The 21,298-nt window shown below is 50.5% G+C and overlaps 1 protein-coding gene across 4 annotated transcripts in view; it reads left to right on the top strand.

Moving 5' to 3' along the window:
• Nucleotides 1-21,298, top strand: part of DYRK4 (dual specificity tyrosine phosphorylation regulated kinase 4) — a 246,022-nt gene that overhangs the window by 14,691 nt on the left and 210,033 nt on the right. Inside the window, exon 1 of one of the 4 annotated variants that reach the window (XM_029597286.1) lies at nucleotides 17,607-17,659. The exons of the other annotated variants lie outside the window; for them this stretch is intronic. The gene's annotated coding sequence lies outside the window, so the exon portion shown is untranslated. Of the gene's footprint in view, nucleotides 1-17,606; nucleotides 17,660-21,298 lie in introns of those variants that run through there. 4 annotated transcript variants of the gene reach the window in all.

The raw sequence follows: 21,298 nt of genomic DNA, 5'->3' as shown, positions 1-21,298 counted from the left end.
TGGCTGTCTGCTGTTGGTGGGGAGGGTGCTTGAGTCGGGGACGGGTGCAGAGGTGGGCTTAGGGCACTGCATCCCCCCAGGGGTTAATTGCTAGTGCATCAACGCCGTCACTGCACTAGCAGTTTTGACTGCACCTCCTATGATGCAGCTAAATTTCCCTCAGCTATGCAAATCCTGTGGCAGTGATTAATGAGCACCTTGCCATCGTATCTGCATATTTAAATTGATGGCTGCTTTAAAAGATCACCCAGTCAGGTTATTTTTAATGTGGCTGTGTTGGGCGTCCTAATGCCACATTCGTGGTGTTAATGCGTCCACGTTACATACTGCACGCAGTAAAGGCACTGTAGCAAGCACTGGTGCACATTCTAGCCACAGTGGTGACTCCTAAACGTGATTAGCAGTTCCCAGGCACAGGAAGTGGTAGCCATGAGGTCCATACTCAGTCACTGTCCAGATAGCAAAGTTAGCCGGATAAGTTTGGAGGTATATTCAGTGGTGCAGCCTCACTATTGAACGTAGCCAGCCAACGTTATCCGGCTAAATGCAGGACAGTTCTTTGCTCCAACCAGACTTAACTTTGAATATCGAAGTTAGCTGGATAACTCAACTTTTTGAATATGGACCTCTGTGTTACTTGTCTTTAGCAGTCAGAACATTTCTGGCTACGGTGTTGTGGTCAGTGCAGATCCAGATTCCGCTGGGTGCAGGATCTGGCATGGGTGGAAATGTCTTAACGAAGCGTCTCTGCACTGTAGGCTTATGTTGCACATACCGGGTTCGCCCGCACAGTTGTGTGGTAAGGACTCCTGGCTGGAATGTGGGCAGTCAGGGACCCCAAGCCTACAGCCGAGCTGTGATTAGTGGACACAGCCTGGGCAAAAGGGGAGGACAAGGCTGTAGGTGCTGTTTAGCGCACGCAGGCTCTCGTCCCGTGTAGCCACGCAGTGAGAGGGCGTGGCCTTGCGGTGCTTAGAGCAATGGGCTGAAAACCAGTGAAACCAGAGTTCAAATCCTGCTTCTGCCACTGACCTTGGGCAAGTCACTTCATCTTCTGTTTCCTCTTTTATTGTACCTGAATACTAACCATGCTGTAACGTACCGTGAGCATTCGTTGGAAAAAATGAGCAAAAAATTAAAAAATATATATTATTATAGAGCAAGGGACGTTCAAATGAAGTGCCACTCTTCCTTCAATGGGCAGAGCAAGCCCAGAAGGCAAACTAGGTAGTCCAGGCAGGCAGGTTCTTCAGGAAGCAGGCAAGGAACAAGGACATGGTCAGGTGAACCAGGCAGGAGCCCAGCCAGGGAAAGCCTGGAATATCCTGAGTGCTAGGGGCTGGGCTCCTGCTGGACCAGTCCAGAAGTAGGCTAGGCACAAACACGCAACACAGAACCAATCGGAGAGTAAAAGATAGATGCAGGTATTCATGTAAAGGAAGCTGAGAGGCACCATCTCGGGTCCACCTCAAAAACACTCGGCCAAGCCGAATCAGGGCAAGTGGCCCTGACACCGACATAGAAAGAAGAGATGGAGGTCCATGTTCGGCATCATTGGTCCAGCCAAGGGCCTCATTTACTAAGCATTTCTCCGTAGACAGACAGGCCCATGCAATATCAGTGCACTGAACGCGCGCACGTCCACCTCTCCTGGGCGCTCAGTGCGTTGGACAAGCGAGCCGCCGCGCTAAAAGGGACGCGCGGCGTATAACTTGTCTGTCGGGTGCCCAGGAGACGCGGCTGTGCGCCCGTAACAGCCTGGCCAGAGCTCCCTCCCCACCCCCCCAGCAGGGCTGGCCCCCGATTGGTCCTTTTCACTGACTGAAAAGGACCAATCCCCATGCAGGACAACCTTCTGAAAGGGGATTGGTCCTTTTCACTGACTGAAAAGGACCAATCCCCATGCAGGACAATCTTCTGAAAGGGGATTGGCCCTTTTCACTGACTGAAAAGGACCAATCCCCATGCAGGACAACCTTCTGAAAGGGGATTGGTCCTTTTCATTGACTGAAAAGGACCAATCCCCATGCAGGACAACCTTCTGAAAGGGGATTGGTCCTTTTCACTGACTGAAAAGGACCAATCCCCATGCAGGACAACCTTCTGAAAGGGGATTGGCCCTTTCACTGTCATGTGACAGTGAATGGACCAATCGTCGGTGAGTGTCGGGCACTTGCTATTTATCTGTTCGCTCCTTCGCTTACTGCCGGCAGGGGCTGCACCCACAGAAATCAGGATTATTATTGTTTTATTGAGCCCTGGCGCGCAGCACGACTCTGCTTTCTGTGCCTCCTCCTACTTCGTATCGTGACAGTACTAAAAGGAGGAAGCACAGAAAGCAGGACTTTGGGGGTTGTTTTTTTTCGGTGAGCCCTTGAGCGCAGCATGCTTTATCGCCAGCTCCCGTGCAGGCATTACATTTGCCGCGTTAAAATGGGCGCCTCGGCCGCACGGCAACCTTTGGCAGCGCGGGGTAATAGTTAATAGCCTCACGTGCGTGGAACTTGCACGTGATGAACGCTAATAGCCATGCGCTCAATTGGACGTGTGTTTTGGACGTGCTGATCCCCGTATTTCATCGGGGGGGTTATTTCAGCGCCTCCAAAACGCGCATCCAATAACGTGTTACCCGGTGCGCTAGCCTGAGCACACTATATTGCATCGGCCCTGATAGAGCGGGAGGAAAGCCTTAACGAATCAGGTCCTAGGTTAGCGAGAGAAATGGTGGGATTTGAACATCCAGCTGCGCTGACTAGCTCTGAGTTATCTTGCTGGTTGGACTGGTCGTTATGGGGTGGAGTTGACTATCTGGCTAAGTTAGCTGGATAAATACCGATTTTCAGCATTATCTAGCTAACATAGTTGGATAACTTTAGCCCAGCTGAAGGGCTGTCCTAAAGTTAGCCAGATAAACTTATCTTACAGATAGCCAGGCACAATCATCAGCACCCACCCTGCAAAGTTAGCCAGATATTCTTGGGGTGCCTTTGTTAATTAGGACCTTACTTTTGCACTGTGACTTAGCCACTGAAGCTATAAAGACAGTCACGTCTCCTTAGAAATATGCCCGTCTGCAACCTTCTGTAGCCGCACGAGATTGAAGTGTGGCCTGGCATCCTGGTGTGTCCTCACCAGCCAACCTGAGTGCAATTATAAGGGCTTCTTGTACTTTGGGAAATCATTTGCACTTTCATAGACTGATAAATTTGCCTTTGATTGGCTATTTTTGGATTGCCAAGCATGAAAAAGTTTTACTCCCAGTGTCTTGGCTCTAGGTTCTAGCGTGGGGGGCGTGGAGAGATGGGGCCAAATATCTGGAATTCCTAGGCTGGTGGGTGCCGTTGTCGTGGAATGGTTGTTTATTTTCCGTCGGGCTCGGTTCTTCTTGAGCATCACTCCTGTCCGATCACACTTGCGCATCAGATGAGTAGGATTGACGGATTATTTGATCTAGACACGGGAGTTGGAAGACTCTTCCTGTCTCTGTGACTAAGTCCACGGGTCCACTAAGTCCAAACACGGTCTTGGGTGTTGAAAACCGGGGGCAATTTTGTTGGGTTTCTTGACAGAACAGGTGGTTAACAAACTCAGCTGCGTGGGCAGAAACCTTGTGGGACACAGTGCACAAATTATCAATGAGTTTGAAAATCAAAAGCATGCTCTTCAGTAACTAGCACAATCAAAGGGGAAATGACATCTGTTGGGGGGGTTGTATATTAATTAGTGAATTGTTTGTGTAACATTGGCTCATAATGTAAACGAATTGGCTGGATGAATATGTGATGTATTAGCTATTAGAAGGTCAGTAATGTTCACTTGCTTATTAAGAGATCATTTTTGTGCAACCTTGGGCTCTGTTTCATTTTAATATTCACATTCATGTGTATGCACATGGGTCTCACTTCTGCAAAGTTCCTGATCTGTGGCCCAGGCCCACGACAAACCTGTACTGTGGTGGGGCAGTGTATGGGGGGGTGTGTGTGTGTGTGTGAGGAGCACCAAATTCACGAAAAAATCCATGAAAAGAAAAATGCGTGGAGAACACTAGAAGGGTTCTGGCTCTTTGCTGAGCTCAGGCCCATTCACGGGGACTTTACTTTGAGGTCTGGGTACGGCGTCGTGGATGCGAGATGGCGCTGGTGTGCAGCGCGGCTCTTCAGCCCCGGAGGAAGGCTCGCGTCATGCCCCAGGCAGGACTGGTTCTCATGTCTCTGTGTTATGTATAGCGCATGCTGCTGTATTTTCTGCTCCTCACAAGGGAACATCTTTCCAGCCTTGCTAAGACTAATTGACTTAGCCTGTTTTTGAAAGGTGCAGTCCTCAAAGGCTTCCAAGTGCGTCAGCAAACCAGGGCTGGTGCTGCAGGCTTGGTGGGGGCACAGAAGCGTGGCAGGAAGGGCTCGCCCGCGGACTCCTCAGAACCACAGGTCTTAGAGATGAGCCCAGAAGTGCAGTGAGCTGGGCACCCTCCCGTCCGGGGGTTAGTCTGGTCTAGGACGGCGGGTTTGGAAGATGGGAATTTGGCACGATGGGAGCAGAGAGAAGCTCAGACAAATGTTTTGATTTCAGCATCTTCCACAACTGTTTGCCGATGAAAAAAGCCAGGAGAATTCAGCAGAAGGTAGAAGTTGCAGCAGGTGGCTTTCGCTTCCTCGTTTACATTCGTTTCTGTTATTGCATGAGGCCTCAGTCTCCTCACTCACTTACAGATTTGTTCTATAGGAGTTCTGGCTCTGAGAAAAGAGTCCCTAGTGCCTCATTATAGGAAGGTTGCATCTTCAAAATGTATATCGGCTGCTGTGTTGTGGCTTTTTGTGGCCACTTGCACTTTCTTTATAGTCCTGATAAAATTGTATGATGTTTTTGCTCTTTCTTGAGAACTGAAGTCTACATCTGTAAATGAGGCTAGACCGCTTGTTTTTAAAATCTCCTTTCCCAAGTTTGTTCTTCAGCTGTCCGTGCTGTATTCATGCTTTATTTGTATCATTGTCATACCTGCATGGGGTTCTGATAAAAATCTGATCTTCAGCTGTCCGTGCAGTGTTTATTATTTTGATATACTAGTGTCACCCCTGCATGGAGCTTTGAGGAGAATTTGCCCCTCAGCTGCCCATGCTGTATTCATGCTTTACGTGCATCATTGTGAGACCAGCATGGGGGTTCTGCTGAAGACCCACTCTTCAGCTGTCCCTGCTGTATTCATGCTGTACGTGCATCATTGTGAGACCACCATGGGGGTTCTGCTGAAGACCCAATCTTCAGCTGTCCCTGCTGTATTCGTGCTTTACGTGCATCATTGTGAGACCAGCGTGGGGGTTCTGCTGAAGACCCACTCTTCAGCTGTGCCTGCTGTATTAAACCTTTACATGTATCATTGTGATGCCTGCACGGGGGGGATCTCTGATGACAATCTGCACAGCAGCGCCCCCGATTGGCTTTGATTCATAATGCTAGGAGGGCCTCAGACGGGGGGGCGGGGGAGTGCTTAAAAATATAAAAACCAGTTTATTAAAATTCCTTATATACACCAAAATCTGAAATTAATATCAAAGCAGACTTATCTAATTTTGGAGACGAAGGGAAAGAATCCGTATTGTAAAAGATCTTATCTTAATAATTTGGGTTCCCAGACGGCTGAATTATCGATATCTGGTTTTGCCAGTGCTGTTGCTTTCACTTTTACGCAGTTCTGCTGCAGCTAGCCCGGGGGTTAGGAGCAGTGCCTTGTTGGGGACGCAAACGGCTCTGAATACGCCCCAATGTCTTCCTATGTATTTCATTTGCCCTCTCGTGTTTCAACGGGAAGAGAAACAATTTTTAGTCGATCTGTTATTATAAATCTCCCCCCCCCCCCCCCCGATGCCTGTTGACTGCAGTTTATTGGATGAATTCCTGCTCCGTTCATCCTTGGTTTCCTATTAAAGTTGATTTGTTGAGGACTCTACAGGATGGGAGACATCATAGAGACAGGGGCAGCCCGAGATGTGCAAACAGTGTTCAGAAGTTCTAAAGTTCTAGAATAAGAGATCAGAATACGAGGACTCAGGAGTAACACTGGGAAACATTTCTTCAGAGAAAGGATGCTGGATGCATGGAACAGCATCCCTGGGGAGGCAGAAACAGCAACAGATTTTGAGAAAGCCTGGGATAAGCACAGAGGATCCTTAGCTGTAGGGAAGTGAGGGGTAAAGCCTGAGATAACCACAGAGGATCCTTAGCTGTGAGGGAGTGAGGGGTAAAGCCTGGGATAAGCACAGAGGATCCTTAGCTGTGGGGGAGTGAGGGGTAAAGCCTGAGATAACCACAGAGGATCCTTAGCTGTGGGGGAGTGAGGGGTAAAGCCTGAGATAACCACAGAGGATCCTTAGCTGTGGGGGAGTGAGAGGTAAAGCCTGGGATAAGCACAGAGGATCCTTAGCTGTGGGGGAGTGAGGGGTAAAGCCTGAGATAACCACAGAGGATCCTTAGCTGTGGGGGAGTGAGGGGTAAAGCCTGAGATAACCACAGAGGATCCTTAGCTGTGGGGGAGTGAGAGGTAAAGCCTGGGATAAGCACAGAGGATCCTTAGCTGTGGGGGAGTGAGAGGTAAAGCCTGGGATAAGCACAGAGGATCCTTAGCTGTGGGGGAGTGAGGGGTAAAGCCTGGGATAAGCACAGAGGATCCTTAGCTGTGGGGGAGTGAGAGGTAAAGCCTGTGATAAGCAGAGAGGATCCTTAGCTGTAGGGAAGTGAGGGGTAAAGCCTGAGATAACCACAGAGGATCCTTAGCTGTGGGGGAGTGAGGGGTAAAGCCTGGGATAAGCACAGAGGATCCTTAGCTGTGGGGGAGTGAGAGGTAAAGCCTGGGATAAGCAGAGAGGATCCTTAGCTGTGGGGGAGTGAGGGGTAAAGCCTGGGATAAGCACAGAGGATCCTTAGCTGTGGGGGAGTGAGGGGTAAAGCCTGGGATAAGCACAGAGGATCCTTAGCTGTGGGGGAGTGAGGGGTAAAGCCTGGGATAAGCACAGAGGATCCTTAGCTGTGAGGGAGTGAGGGGTAAAGCCTGGGATAAGCACAGAGGATCCTTAGCTGTGAGGGAGTGAGAGGTAAAGCCTGGGATAAGCACAGAGGATCCTTAGCTGTGGGGGAGTGAGGGGTAAAGCCTGGGATAAGCACAGAGGATCCTTAGCTGTGGGGAGTGAGGGGTAAAGCCTGGGATAAGCACAGAGGATCCTTAGCTGTGGGGGAGTGAGGGGTAAAGCCTGGGATAAGCACAGAGGATCCTTAGCTGTGGGGGTGTGAGAGGTAAAGCCTGGAATAAGCACAGAGGATCCTTAGCTGTGAGGGAGTGAGAGGTAAAGCCTGGGATAAGCACAGAGGATCCTTAGCTGTGGGGGTGCGAGAGGTAAAGCCTGGGATAAGCACAGAGGATCCTTAGCTGTGGGGGGTGGACAGGTAAACCCTGGGATAAGCACCAGAGGATCCTTAGCTGTGGGGGAGTGAGGGGTAAAGCCTGGGATAAGCACAGAGGATCCTTAGCTGTGGGGGTGTGAGAGGTAAAGCCTGGGATAAGCACAGAGGATCCTTAGCTGTGGGGGAGTGAGGGGTAAAGACTGGGATAAGCACAGAGGATCCTTAGCTGTGGGGGAGTGAGGGGTAAAGCATGGGATAAGCACAGAGGATCCTTACCTGTGGGGGAGTGAGGGGTAAAGCCTGGGATAAGCACAGAGGATCCTTAGCTGTGAGGGGAGTGAGAGGTAAAGCCTGGGATAAGCACAGAGGATCCTTAGCTGTGGGGGAGTGAGGGATAAAGCCTGGGATAAGCACAGAGGATCCTTAGCTGTGGGGTAATGAGGGGTAAAGCCTGGGATAAGCACAGAGGATCCTTATCTGTGGGGGAGTGAGAGGTAAAGCCTGGGATAAGCACAGAGGATCCTTAGCTGTGGGGGAGTGAGGGGTAAAGCCTGGGATAAGCACAGAGGATCCTTAGCTGTGGGGGAGTGAGGGTAAAGCCTGGGATAAGCACAGAGGATCCTTAGCTGTGGGGGAGTGAGGGGTAAAGCCTGGGATAAGCACAGAGGATCCTTAGCTGTGGGGGAGTGAGGGGTAAAGCCTGGGATAAGCACAGAGGATCCTTAGCTGTGAGGGGAGTGAGAGGTAAAGCCTGGGATAAGCACAGAGGATCCTTAGCTGTGGGGGAGTGAGGGGTAAAGCCTGGGATAAGCACAGAGGATCCTTAGCTGTGGGGTAATGAGGAGTAAAGCCTGGGATAAGCACAGAGGATCCTTAGCTGTGGGGGAGTGAGAGGTAAAGCCTGGGATAAGCACAGAGGATCCTTAGCTGTGGGGGAGTGAGAGGTAAAGTCTGGGATAAGCACAGAGGATCCTTAGCTGAGGGAGGGAGTGAGGGGTAAAGCCTGGGATAAGCACAGAGGATCCTTAGCTGTGGGGGAGTGAGGGGTAAAGCCTGGGATAAGCACAGAGGATCCTTAGCTGTGGGGGAGTGAGGGGTAAAGCCTGGGATAAGCACAGAGGATCCTTAGCTGTGGGGGAGTGAGGGGTAAAGCCTGGGATAAGCACAGAGGATCCTTAGCTGTGGGGGAGTGAGAGGTAAAGCCTGGGATAAGCACAGAGGATCCTTAGCTGTGGGGGAGTGAGGGGTAAAAGCCTGGGATAAGCACAGAGGATCCTTAGCTGTGAGGGGAGTGAGAGGTAAAGCCTGGGATAAGCACAGAGGATCCTTAGCTGTGGGGGAGTGAGGGGTAAAGCCTGGGATAAGCACAGAGGATCCTTAGCTGTGGGGTAATGAGGGGTAAAGCCTGGGATAAGCACAGAGGATCCTTAGCTGTGGGGGAGTGAGAGGTAAAGCCTGGGATAAGCACAGAGGATCCTTAGCTGTGGGGGAGTGAGGGATAAAGCCTGGGATAAGCACAGAGGATCCTTAGCTGTGGGGGGAGTGAGGGGTAAAGCCTGGGATAAGCACAGAGGCTCCTTAGCTGTGAGGGGTAAAGCCTGGGATAAGCACAGAGGATCCTTAGCTGTGGGGTAATGAGGGGTAAAGCCTGGGATAAGCACAGAGGATCCTTAGCTGTGGGGGAGTGAGGGGTAAAGCCTGGGATAAGCACAGAGGCTCCTTAGCTGTGAGGGGTAAACCCTGGGATAAGCACAGAGGATCCTTAGCTGTGGGGGAGTGAGGGGTAAAGCCTGGGATAAGCACAGAGGATCCTTAGCTGTGGGGGAGTGAGAGGGAAAAGCCTGGGATAAGCACAGAGGATCCTTAGCTGTGGGGGAGTGAGAGGTAAAGCCTGGGATAAGCACAGAGGATCCTTAGCTGTGGGGGAGTGAGAGGTAAAGCCTGGGATAAGCACAGAGGATCCTTAGCTGTGGGGGAGTGAGAGGTAAAGCCTGGGATAAGCACAGAGGATCCTTAGCTGTGGGGGAGTGAGAGGTAAAGCCTGGGATAAGCACAGAGGATCCTTAGCTGTGAGGGGAGTGAGGGGTAAAGCCTGGGATAAGCACAGAGGATCCTTAGCTGTGGGGGAGTGAGGGGTAAAGCCTGGGATAAGCACAGAGGATCCTTAGCTGTGGGGGAGTGAGGGGTAAAGCCTGGGATAAGCACAGAGGATCCTTAGCTGTGGGGGAGTGAGAGGGAAAGCCTGGGATAAGCACAGAGGATCCTTAGCTGTGGGGGAGTGAGAGGGTAAAGCCTGGGATAAGCACAGAGGATCCTTAGCTGTGGGGGAGTGAGGGGTAAGCCTGGGATAAGCACAGAGGATCCTTAGCTGTGGGGGAGTGAGGGTAAAGCCTGGGATAAGCACAGAGGATCCTTAGCTGTGAGGGGAGTGAGGGGTAAAGCCTGGGATAAGCACAGAGGATCCTTAGCTGTGGGGGAGTGAGGGGTAAAGCCTGGGATAAGCACAGAGGATCCTTAGCTGTGGGGGAGTGAGGGGTAAAGCCTGGGATAAGCACAGAGGATCCTTAGCTGTGGGGGAGTGAGAGGTAAAGCCTGGGATAAGCACAGAGGATCCTTAGCTGTGGGGGAGTGAGGGGTAAAGCCTGGGATAAGCACAGAGGATCCTTAGCTGTGGGGGAGTGAGGGGTAAAGCCTGGGATAAGCACAGAGGATCCTTAGCTGTGGGGGAGTGAGGGGTAAAGCCTGGGATAAGCACAGAGGATCCTTAGCTGTGAGGGAGTGAGGGGTAAAGCCTTGGATAAGCACAGAGGATCCTTAGCTGTGGGGGGAGTGAGGGGTAAGCCTGGATAAGCACAGAGGATCCTTAGCTGTGGGGGAGTGAGGGGTAAAGCCTGGGATAAGCACAGAGGATCCTTAGCTGTGAGGGAGTGAGGGGTAAAGCCTGGGATAAGCACAGAGGATCCTTAGCTGGTGAAGGAGTGAGGGGTAACGCTGGGATACAAGAGATCATGGGGGGATGGGAGGGTAAGCTAAGCATAGGATCCTTAGCTGTGGGGGAGTGAGGGGTAAAGGCCTGGGATAAGCACAGAGGATCCTTAGCTGTGAGGAAAGTGAGGGGTAAAGCCTGGGATAAGCACAAGAGGATCCTTAGCTGTGAGGGAGTGGAGGGGTAAAGCCTGGGATAAGCACAGAGGATCCTTAGCTGTGGGGGAGTGAGGGGTTAAGCCTGGGATAAGCACAGAGGATCCTTAGCTGTGGGGGAGTGAGGGGTAAAGCCTGGGATAAGCACAGAGGATCCTTAGCTGTGAGGGAGTGAGGGGTAAAGCCTGGGATAAGCACAGAGGATCCTTAGCTGTGAGGGAGTGAGGGGTAAAGCCTGGGATAAGCACAGAGGATCCTTAGCTGTGGGGGAGTGAGGGGTTAAGCCTGGGATAAGCACAGAGGATCCTTAGCTGTGGGGGAGTGAGGGGTAAAGCCTGGGATAAGCACAGAGGATCCTTAGCTGTGAGGGAGTGAGGGGTAAAGCCTGGGATAAGCACAGAGGATCCTTAGCTGTGGGGGTGTGAGGGGTAAAGCCTTGTGGCCACCCGGAGGGTCCTGCCAAGCACTGCCCAAGCCCCTCTGCACCTGCACAACATCTCTTACACTGGCAACCTCCTGCCTGCCTCTGGGCAACTTCCCCGCTCACAATCTATCTCCTGGTGGTTTCTAGGGACACTAAGACCCCTCACAACCAAGGGTCACACCATTCCCAGAAATACACCCCAGACCAAATACACAGACAATACCGGGATCGATAGTCAGTCCAAGAGAGGCAGAGCTAAGAAACTAATAAGTTTATTAAGAAAAAGTAAGAACAGTGCACGGATGTAAGATTTAAACTACAAACAGAAACAGGTAAAACAACAAGGATTAAACTGTAGAAACTAGCTAAATGCTTTTCACTACTTGGTTAGTGCCTGGGGAGGTCAGGAAAAAGGCTGAACAGGTCCTCAGCACAGAGCTCTGATCCCTCTGTACTCCCGGGCAAGACTGGAGAGTTCCAGAACCCTCAGGGCGAGTTCTCTGTCTCCAGGGCCAATCAGAACACACAATACTAACGGCTTTATGGCCAATGGCACTGCAGAGTGTTTCAGTGTTGCATATGCTGATCAAGCCACCTTCCAAAGCCTCTGTTTGAACGACAGTGCAGAGGTCAAACACCACCTGCAGACCAGCAGACAGGAAATGAGCTCGCTGGGGAAATAGGGTCACAGGCAGAGCAATAAACCACAGAGCATGCAAAACCCCTGTTTTGCCATAGAGATCCATACAATAAGATAGAATTAGGGAGCTCTTATGCACAACTCGGTTTAGGTGGAGATGAATCTGCCGCTCAGTGTCTTAATCTTGTCTTTGCATCACGTTACATTATCAGGTTGGTTCTGGATGTGGCAATGTTCTCACTTTGCTATTTCTTGCGGCCTGTGCACCTGGTGTTCTCCCCTCCTCTCCATGGAATCAGTCGCGCCTTCCTTGCGATGTAAATCACAGCTGGTTGTCTCTTTTAGACTTCTTTCATGGCCCCCATGTGCAGAGTGTTCCCCTGGCAGAACAGGAATTTCATCTCATTTGCAGATACAGGTTCCTGAGGCTCAGGGCTTCCTCGTGCAATTAGAGAGCGTTCTCCAGGTGCTTCAGAGGGAAAGGCAGCTCCAGGGAGAATATTTAGAAAAAATATGTAGAAGATTCTGCTAAGTTGTGAAAGAAAGAGAAGGCGATATTGCAAGCTGCAGGAGAAGCCCGTGGCGTCCTCTCTCTCCCCCCCCCCCCCCCAACCACCTGAGTCCTGTGGGGCTTCCCTCACTGGGGGAACTCCTGGCAGAGTCCTCCTGGGAAGGCCATCTCCTCAGATAAAGCGGAGGGAGGCAGCTCTGCAAGCAGACTAAAGGTGCTCGCTGCCGAATAAAGTGAAGGAGGCAAACCCTATCATCTCAGATGTAATGAGGAGACTCGCACCTTGCGAGACTGAGAAGGGCGCAGGCAGCTGGTGTTTTGCTCTGCTTCCTCTTCTGGGTTTCTCTGGGAGGCTGCTGGGACTCGGGAGCAGGGCGTTCCCCTCGCCTGTCTTTTGGGGCCCTTCGCCCCAGGCTCAGTGGGTCTCCCAAGTTGCTGAGGTTCCTGGCTGATGACGGCTGTCGCCCTGTGGCCTTGCATTTCAGATCCTGGTGAGGTGACGGCGTTCTGACTGCCCCCGGCTTTGGTTAATGAACACTAATGTGGCGGTTGGCTGTAACGGGCTTTACATGAGAGGAGCGATTCAGGGTCGTTTTGTAACTCTCAGCTGAGCCCTGGTGAAGTCTGTCTGGAGAGCAGCAGGGTTTGGGCTGAACGACCTCCTGAGCCATTCTGTGACCTCCTGAGGAATGCAGTCCCGTGTCTGAGATGGCAGAATAGGGTGAGGTTTCCGGACAAGCCGTGCAGGGTGTGGGCTGAACGACCTCCTGAGCCATTCTGTGACCTCCTGAGGAATGCAGTCCCGTGTCTGAGATGGCAGAATAGGGTGAGGTTTCCGGACAAGCCGTGCAGGGTGTGGGCTGCGCGGGCACATTTAACGCACAGAATTTACGCGCATTTTCAAAGTTTTACTGCCCACGTTGAAAACTGCAAGTGCCACGTCCCTCCCTTTAAAAGTGTCCATGCGCTCTGCACCTGCTACTTGTAGGGGCCTCGGGGAGGGCTGGGCGTAAAATAATGTGCATAGGTTTGAAAATCACATGCATGCACATTGTTCTTTCCTCTCCTCCCTTCCCCGACCTCCACCCCTCTCAGGGCCGTCTCTGTATCCCGTGGATAAACGCGCACGCATCGTGGAACCTGAGAAGCACAGAGCAAAGAATACCTGAACGCTTCCAAAGTTTCTGTGATGTTCCTGGCAGAGGCGTCTCTGCACGATCTTATCAAGCAATCTCTTTTAAAATGTGTTTTAGTCATGGCTAGCACTACTTGTGAAACACAGATACATAGAAATGAGGGCAGAAAATCACCAAAGCTCCATCCACTCTGCCCAGCAAGCTTATGGTAGTTTCTGCTGTGCCATACAAGTCCCCCCATACTTTTCAGTTTCCCATACCGTCAAAGTCAGGGCACTTGTTGGTTGCTGTTTGGGTCCAATTCCCATTTATCTCCTGCCTTTGAAGCAGAGAGCAATGTTGACGTTGCATCAAGAGTTTCAGGCTTATTGGTTAAGGGTAGTAAGTAACTCCCACACCAGCAAGTTACCCCCATGCACTCTTTTCTTCATTCCCATCCTCTGGCCTTTAGGGGATTCACCATTTTTGTTTTCACCACCTCCTCCAGAAGGGCATTCCAGGCATCTACCACCCTCTCCGGGAAGAAATATTTCCTGACTTTGGTTCTGAGGCGTCTTCCCTGGAGTTTCATTACGTGACCCCTAGTTCCACTCATTTCTTTGCAACAGAAAAAGTTTGTTGTTGATTGTGCATCATTAAAACCTTTCAGGTATCTGAAGGTCTGTATCCTATCTCTCCTGCACCTCCTCTCCTCCAGGGTATTCATATTCAAATCCTTCAGCCTCTCCTCATAAGTGTTCTGATAGAGACCCTCCACCTTTTTGGTCGCCCTTCTCTGCACCACCTCCATCCTGTCTCTATCCCTTTTGAGATACGGTCTCCAGAATTGAACCCAGTATTCCAGGTGAGGCCTCACCAAGGACCTGTACAAGGGGATTATCACCTCCTTTCTTACTGGTTATTCCTCTCTCTATGCAATCCAGCATTCTTCTGGCTTTAGCTATCGCCTTGTCCCATTGCTTCTCTGTCTTCAGATCGTTAGACACTATCATCCCAAGGTCTTTCTCTTGCTCCGTGCAAAACAGCCCTTCACCCCCCATCACATACAGCTCTTTTGGATTACTGCACCCCAGATGCAGGACTCTGCACGTCTTGGCATTGAATCCCAGTTGCCATATCTTCGACCGCTCTTCAAACTTCCTTAAATCATGTCTCATTCTCTCTACTCCTTCCAGCATATCCACTCTGTTGCAGATCTTCCACAAATATGCAAACTTTACCTTCTATCCCTTCCGCAATGTCGCTCACAAAGATATTGAGCAGAACAGGTCACAAAACTAATCCCTCTGGCACTCCACTTAACACCATTCTCTCTTCAGAGTAGGTTCCATTTCCCATCACACGCTGTCTTCTGTCCGTCAACCTGTTTGTAATCCATGCCACCACCTTGGCACTTATTCCCAAGCTTCTCAATTTATTCACAAGTCTCCTATGCAGGACCATATCAAAGGTTTTACTGAAATCCAAGTAGATCACATCGAGCGCTCTTTCTCGATCCAGTTCTTTAGTCACCCAGTCAAAAAAATCAATCAGATTTGTCTGACAGGACCTTCTCTTGGTGAATCTAATAGCTTTACCAAAATGGTAAGCAGTAGCTGTTACTGACCTGCCTTGAAGCTTAAGATATTTTGTAGATGAATAATGTTTCTATGCTGACTGCATCAGTGAACCTGAAAAAGAATCAATGGCACAGTAATAATGGGAGATTTCAATTACTCCAATATTGACTGTATGAATGTCACATGCTAGAGAGAGAGGTAAAATTCCTAGGTGAAATAAATGACTGCTTCATGGAGCAGCTGGTACAAGAACCAAAAAGAGGGGAAACTATTTTAGACTTAATCCTTAGTGGAACCACAGGATTTGGTGCGAGAGGTAACAGTGTTGGTGCCACTTGGCAATAGTGATTACATCATTATCAAATTTGACTTAATAGCTGGAGGAAGTGCACTAAAGAAGTCTATTGCAAAAGCATTTAACTTTCAAAAGGCATGACTTTGATAAATTAAAGAAAATTGTTAGGAAAAACTGAAAAGAGTAGCTACAAAGTTTGAGAGTTTACATCAGGCGTGGACCTTGTTTAAAAATATCATCTTGGAAGCCCAGAACAGATGTATTCCACGCATTAAGAAAGGTGGAAGGAAACAATGATCGACAAGGTTAAAAGGTGAGGTGAGACAGGCTATAATATCTAAAAGAACATCTGTCAAGAAATGGAAAAGGGATCCAAATTAAAAAAGCAGGAAACAGCATAAGCACTAGCAACTCAGATGCTGTGGGAGCAAAAACTCATAATAAAATCTTTTTCAGATACGTTCGAAGCAAAAAGTCAATGAGGGAATCAGTTGGACCATTAGATAACTGAGAGGTAAAAGGGGCTCTAAGGGAGGACAAGGCCATAGCAGAAAGATTAAATGAATTCTTTGCTTTGGTCTTTGCTGAGGAAGATATAAGGCAGATGCCTATGCCAGAAGTGATATTTAAAGGTAATGATTCAGAGGAAGATGTGATAGAGCAAATTAACAAAGTAAAGAGTAACAAATCACCTTGACCAGATAGTATACATCCCAGAGTGCTGAAAGAACTGAAAAATGAAATTGTGGACCTGCTATTAGTAATTTGTAAAATATCATTAAAATCGTCTATGGTACCTGAAGACTGGAGGGTTTGCAACGTAATGTCAGTTTCTATAAAGGGCTCCAGATGTGTTCCAGGAAACTACAGATCGGTGAGTCTGATGTCATTGCCAGGAAAAATGGTTGAAACTATTAAAAGGAATATAATTACTGAATATAGAGATAGACATAGTTTAATGGGACAAAGCCAACATGAATTTAGCCAAGAGAGGTTTGCTTCACCAATCCTCATTTTTTGAAGGCTTGAATAAACATGATATAGTTGATATAGTGTATCTTGATTTTGAGAAAGTGTTTGACATAGTCTTGAGGAGACTCTTGAGGAAATTAAAAAGGCATGGGATAGGTGGCAATGTCTTGTTGTGGATAGAACTGGTTAAAAGATGGAAACAGAGAGTAGGGCTAAATGGTCAATTTTCTCAAAGGCAAAAGTTGAATAGTGGCATGGGACCACTGCTTTTTAACATATAAATAAGCTAGAGTTAGGAACAAGTAGAGGATCAAATTTGCTGATGCTACAAAATTATTCAAAGTTGTTAAATCACATGAGGATTGTGAGAAATTGCAAGAGGACCTTGCAAGATTGGGAGACTGGGCAAAGTGATGCACTTAGGGAAGAATAACCCAAATTATGGTTACACAATGCAAGCTTCCACTTTGGGAATAACCACCCAGGAAAAGGATCTAGGTGTCATCGCTAATATTTTGAAATCTTCTGCTCAGTGTGCAGCAGCAGCCAAGAAAGCAAATAGAATGCTCGGGATTATTAGGAAAGGAATGGAGAATAAAACAGAGAATATCCTAATGTCTCTGTATCGCTCCATGGTGCAACCTCATCTTGAGTACTGTGTGCAGTTCTGGTCACCGCTTCTAAAAAATAATATAGAAGAATTAGAAAAGGTACAGAGAAGGGCAATCAAAATGTTAAAGGGGATGGACGATTCCCCTTGAGGAAAGGCTAAAGAGGTTAGGACTCTTCGTTTGGAGAAGAGAGGGCTGAAGGGAAATATGATAGAAGTCTATAAAATGAGTGGCATGGAATGGGTAAACCTGAATTGGTTATTTACGCTTTCAGATAGTACAAAGACCAGGGGACACACAATGACATTACTAGGTAATACATTTAAGACAAATAGAAGAAAATATTTTTTTAGAACACATAATTAAACCTGGAATTCGTTGCCGGAGGATGTGGTAAAAGCTGTCAGTGTAGCTGGGTTTAAAAAAGGTTTGGTCAAGTTCCTAAAAGAAAAGTCATTAACCATTATTAAGGTGGACTTGGGAAATGCACTGCTTGTCTCTGGGATAAGCAGCATGGAATCTGTCGACCTCTTGGGATCCTGCCAGGTACTTGAACAGTATCTGATGAGGGGACGGAATATAGATTTTTGTAAATAAATAAAAGCTTGTGACCTGAATTGGCCACTGTTGGAAACAGGATCCTGTTCTTGATGTTATGACAAAAATAATTGTAAACCATCTTTTTGAAGACTCTGCTGTCGGCATTATTTACATGGGGTACTGCTTCATGGTGTGGCTGCTTCTCACACTAGTCTCTGGCTCTCCGCACGCACGTTGTAGCTTTATGGTGGCAGTGGGCAGCCATCAGTCCTTCCTGTCATCAACGTGAGTTTATCTCATAAATGGGACGGAATGATGACCTCACACCAGCATTGTTGACTTGATGTGCATCATAGAAGGGAGGTGTTGGACTGGTTGGAGACTCTGATGAGAAAATCCTGGGTTCTGGAATCCATCCCATGTCTCCTGCTAGCCTTGGTGGGTCCTGACTTTGTTGTCTGTAGCATTGTTCCTGTGGTTGTTAATTTGGTACCTAGGTGTGGATTTTCAGAGCATCGCTAGCCAGCCAAAGTATGGCGAGCTACGTTAAGCAGCTTTTTAGCTGAACCCAAGGCTGGATTTAAAACTTAAGCACCCATAGGCTTGGGGAGGGGGTTCCCTCTTTTATCTTCCCCCTCCCCTGGAAAAAAAATCACTGGAGGTGGCAGGGCCCTGCCTAGATTTTTCCCCTCTCCCCTTAGTTCCTCATCTGTCTCCCCCTCACCTCTGGGCTTCCTCTAGGCTTTCTTTTCATCCAGCTTTATTTAGGCTGGCATCTAAAATCCATGCAGGGCCTGTGAGCCGGGCAGCGCACTCAGAGAGCCTGCGGCGGTCCCGCCCCTCACACAGGTTTCCCCGGTAACAGGAAGCCTGTGCTCGGAGCAGGGGGGACGGGGACGTCAGGGCCTGTGAGTGCGCATCCCTGATTTTAGCTGCCAGTTCTTTGTGCGGCCTGCGCTGCCTGTGCCTAAATCCGGGCCTAGCTGAACCTCATCAGCTAGGTTTAGGCCTGCCATTTGGGGCGGCCTGACCTAAGCAGCTAAATGTTAGCTGATTTGTGCTGTCTGTGGGGGGGGGGGGGGGGGGGGGGGGGGGGGGGGGGTCTGTTTCTAAACTGCCAGGGGGAAAAGCCGCATGGGGTTCATTAAGCTTTGGTAATCGGTACTGCTGGATGGCAAATCTTGTAGAATGTTTCCCAGCGGTAAAATACTGTGAAAAATACCCTGGCTTAGCTGACGCTCGCGACGGCGGGCCCTCATCCCGGTGCCACCATGTTTAAAAAAAAAACAAAAACCTAGTGTCCCCAGCCTCTCCCCTCCTCCCCCCCCCCCTATAGCAGTGTAAAAGCCTTTGGTAGGGGAGGGGGGTCTCATGCGACTTTATCTCCCAACACCCTGCTGCCCCTCGAGGCAGTGAAAGTTGCAGACCTGGCTCTTCACCCTAATCCCAAGCCATGCCCCCTTGTGTAGTAAGAATTGCGCCTCCCCCCCCCCCCCCCAGACCCTTCCCACTATAGCCCACCCCACAGAACCCCCACAAAGCACTTAAAGTCCCCTGGGTGGCCGGAGCGCCCCCCCCCCCCCCCCCCCGGCATCCGGGTCAGGCTGCACCATTGTAAAAATGGCGCCGGCCAGCCTCAGGCCTGCTTTTGCCCCTCCCACGGGCTCCTGACATAGCGCAGCTTAGTAAATTCCCCCCTGCGTCAGAGGCCACCCCCAACCATGCCCCCAGGGCCACTCCTTATTTTTTTTGGGATGGCTCAGTTTAGTGACTGTGGTGTCCGAAAAGGGAGGCCGAGATCCACACACACACAGAGCTCCTGTTGTGGGAAGAAGCAGGCCCCGGGACTCGGGCCCCAGCGCAGTGTCCCTAACCCAGGGCCCGCCGAGATCGTGCGTGGCCGTAGGCGGGAGGCGCTGCTCGCCACCGTTAAAGCACGTCCAGCCAGCGGGCAGGCAGAGCCGGGAGAAACTGACGGGGGCCGACATCGGGACCAGCGATAGGCGAATAAAATCCCCTTCTGAAGTGCAAGACGTAAGGCGGAGAATTTTGCCAGGGCCTTTTCCGCTGCCCGCTGTGCGGGGCGAGCCTGTGCGTCTACTGCCCCCGTGCGTGCGAGGCTCAGACGGAAGGGCGGGCGTTCCCAGGTTGGGAAGGAGTTTGCGCTCCGGCGCGTGGTTTCGTATTTTTAAGCCTACGCTCGTAACGTTTGCCCGGAAACATTTCTGTGTGTGTGCGTTTTAGCAGTGTGATCGTGCACTGGCGGTTTCGGTGCAGTCACTTTCACGCCCGCGCCTGCATCCACTTTGAAAATTGGTGTAATCTATGCGCGTTTTTGCCGGCCTCCTGGTGCCAGTTGCCACCCAAGGGCGCAATTTTCAGACAGTCTGCCTTTGCACCGATTTTCAAAGAGGAAGTACGCGCGTGCTTCCAGTTTGAAATTTGCACTTGGTTTGCGTGCGGACAGTCTGCGCTTGTGGGAACGTTTCCGTGCAGGACCGTGCTTATCTTCAGGCGGTTACTTTAGGGGCGTCAGCTGTTGTTTACCCTCATAAGTGACTTTTGAAAATTGCCCTCTGAGGGCCAGATTTAAGGACTGGGCATCACTTGGTCACAAAATGAAAGAAGGTGCAGGAAAGCGCTGCCAGTCAGTTTGCTGAAATAGCGCATCTTTCGCCAAAAAGCGTTAATAACCTGCAGCTCCTGGTAGGGAAAAAAAGTGCTTCAGGTAAAACCTAAGTGAGCAGAACCATTGGGAAGCGCCTTGGGTTAATTTAGCTGCCTCTGCCTTCTTCTGATTGACTCTGCACAGAAATTTAGCCCTGCGATTGCTTTTGCGCCTGTAATGGGGGGGCAGGTTCTTGCTACGAGGAGGCTGCCCTGCTGTGCCTCCTGCTCTCGTGCCCCGGGGCAGTCTGAGAACCCCTAGAAATGCGCCTGCCCGGGCATTGCCCTCTGCCACCGGCTCGTTGGCTTCATTCTGGGCAACCTCTGTGGTGGGAAGGGGTGCTTCAGCCCTGGCCCGCTGGACAGGTTACCCGGGGTTGAAATGCTGCCTGGGGGTGCGTTAAAGGCGAAAGTAGAGATCCGACCACACTCAGGAGCAGAAGATAACGTCAGCCAAAGTTATTTTTCTCCGTAATGTGGGGCCTCTTGCACACCAAGAGAAGACAGGCATCCCCTCCCGGGCGTCTCGGGGGCTGTTCCCATGCAATTACAACTGTGGCTTGCAAATGGAAGACAAATACTTAAGCCTGTGACTTGTGCCATGTCCCGGCCTTCTCTCAACCTCTCCTCCTCCCCTTTACTCTCTCTTCCTCCCATTGCATCCCCCACTAATTGCTCTCCTCCCTCCAGTGCTCTCAGCCCCTCTCCTGCTCCCCACCACGTTTTTCTGCCCTCCCCCCCACTCCCTCTTCCTCACTCTGTCCTTCTGCGGTTCTCTCGTTGCCCCCGGTCCCGCCGCCACATCTTTAACCAAGCTCCGCGCAGTTCTCGGGGCCGTGAGCCTTGCGCTGCCCACGGCCCCCCCCCCTGGCTCTGTGGTCTCGCACTGCCGACCCAGGCCCTCCGAGAAGAACGCGGGGGGTGAGGGCACCGCAAGACCCGAACGTAGCCGGGAACTGCGCACGGCCAGGTTAAGAAATTCGGCCGCGAGGCCGGAGGCAGCGACGAGAACAGGAATCTGCCACCGAGTTACAAGCGTACCTTGGACCCCGTGATTGGGTGGCAACCTTAAGTCTGAAGGCCGCCATGCAGAGAGCAGCCATGTGCTCGGCACCGGAGAGGAAGCTCTGGAATTACAGAGAAAAGAACCTGTAATTCCGAGCTCCTTTTCTTCCTCTAAGACGTCCCTGATCTTATGGAAATGTCCCAGCTGTCACGGTTTCCTTTCCTGCATGTGGCTATTACCCTCTCAGGCACCCGCCTTCTCTCCCTGCCCCCCCCCCCAGGAAGGGAATCTTCCTCTCCCGCTCACCCTTGGGAAGGAATTACCCTTGATCACAGTTGGCTGAGGTGGGGGGGGGGGGGGGCATAGGGGATCTTCCAGCTCCTGCCCCCCCTGAAAGAGCTGTG

This window comes from Rhinatrema bivittatum, chromosome 4 (assembly GCF_901001135.1).
Source record: "Rhinatrema bivittatum chromosome 4, aRhiBiv1.1, whole genome shotgun sequence".
Taxonomy (NCBI): domain Eukaryota; kingdom Metazoa; phylum Chordata; class Amphibia; order Gymnophiona; family Rhinatrematidae; genus Rhinatrema; species Rhinatrema bivittatum.
This window is presented reverse-complemented; position numbering and strand designations above follow the sequence as displayed.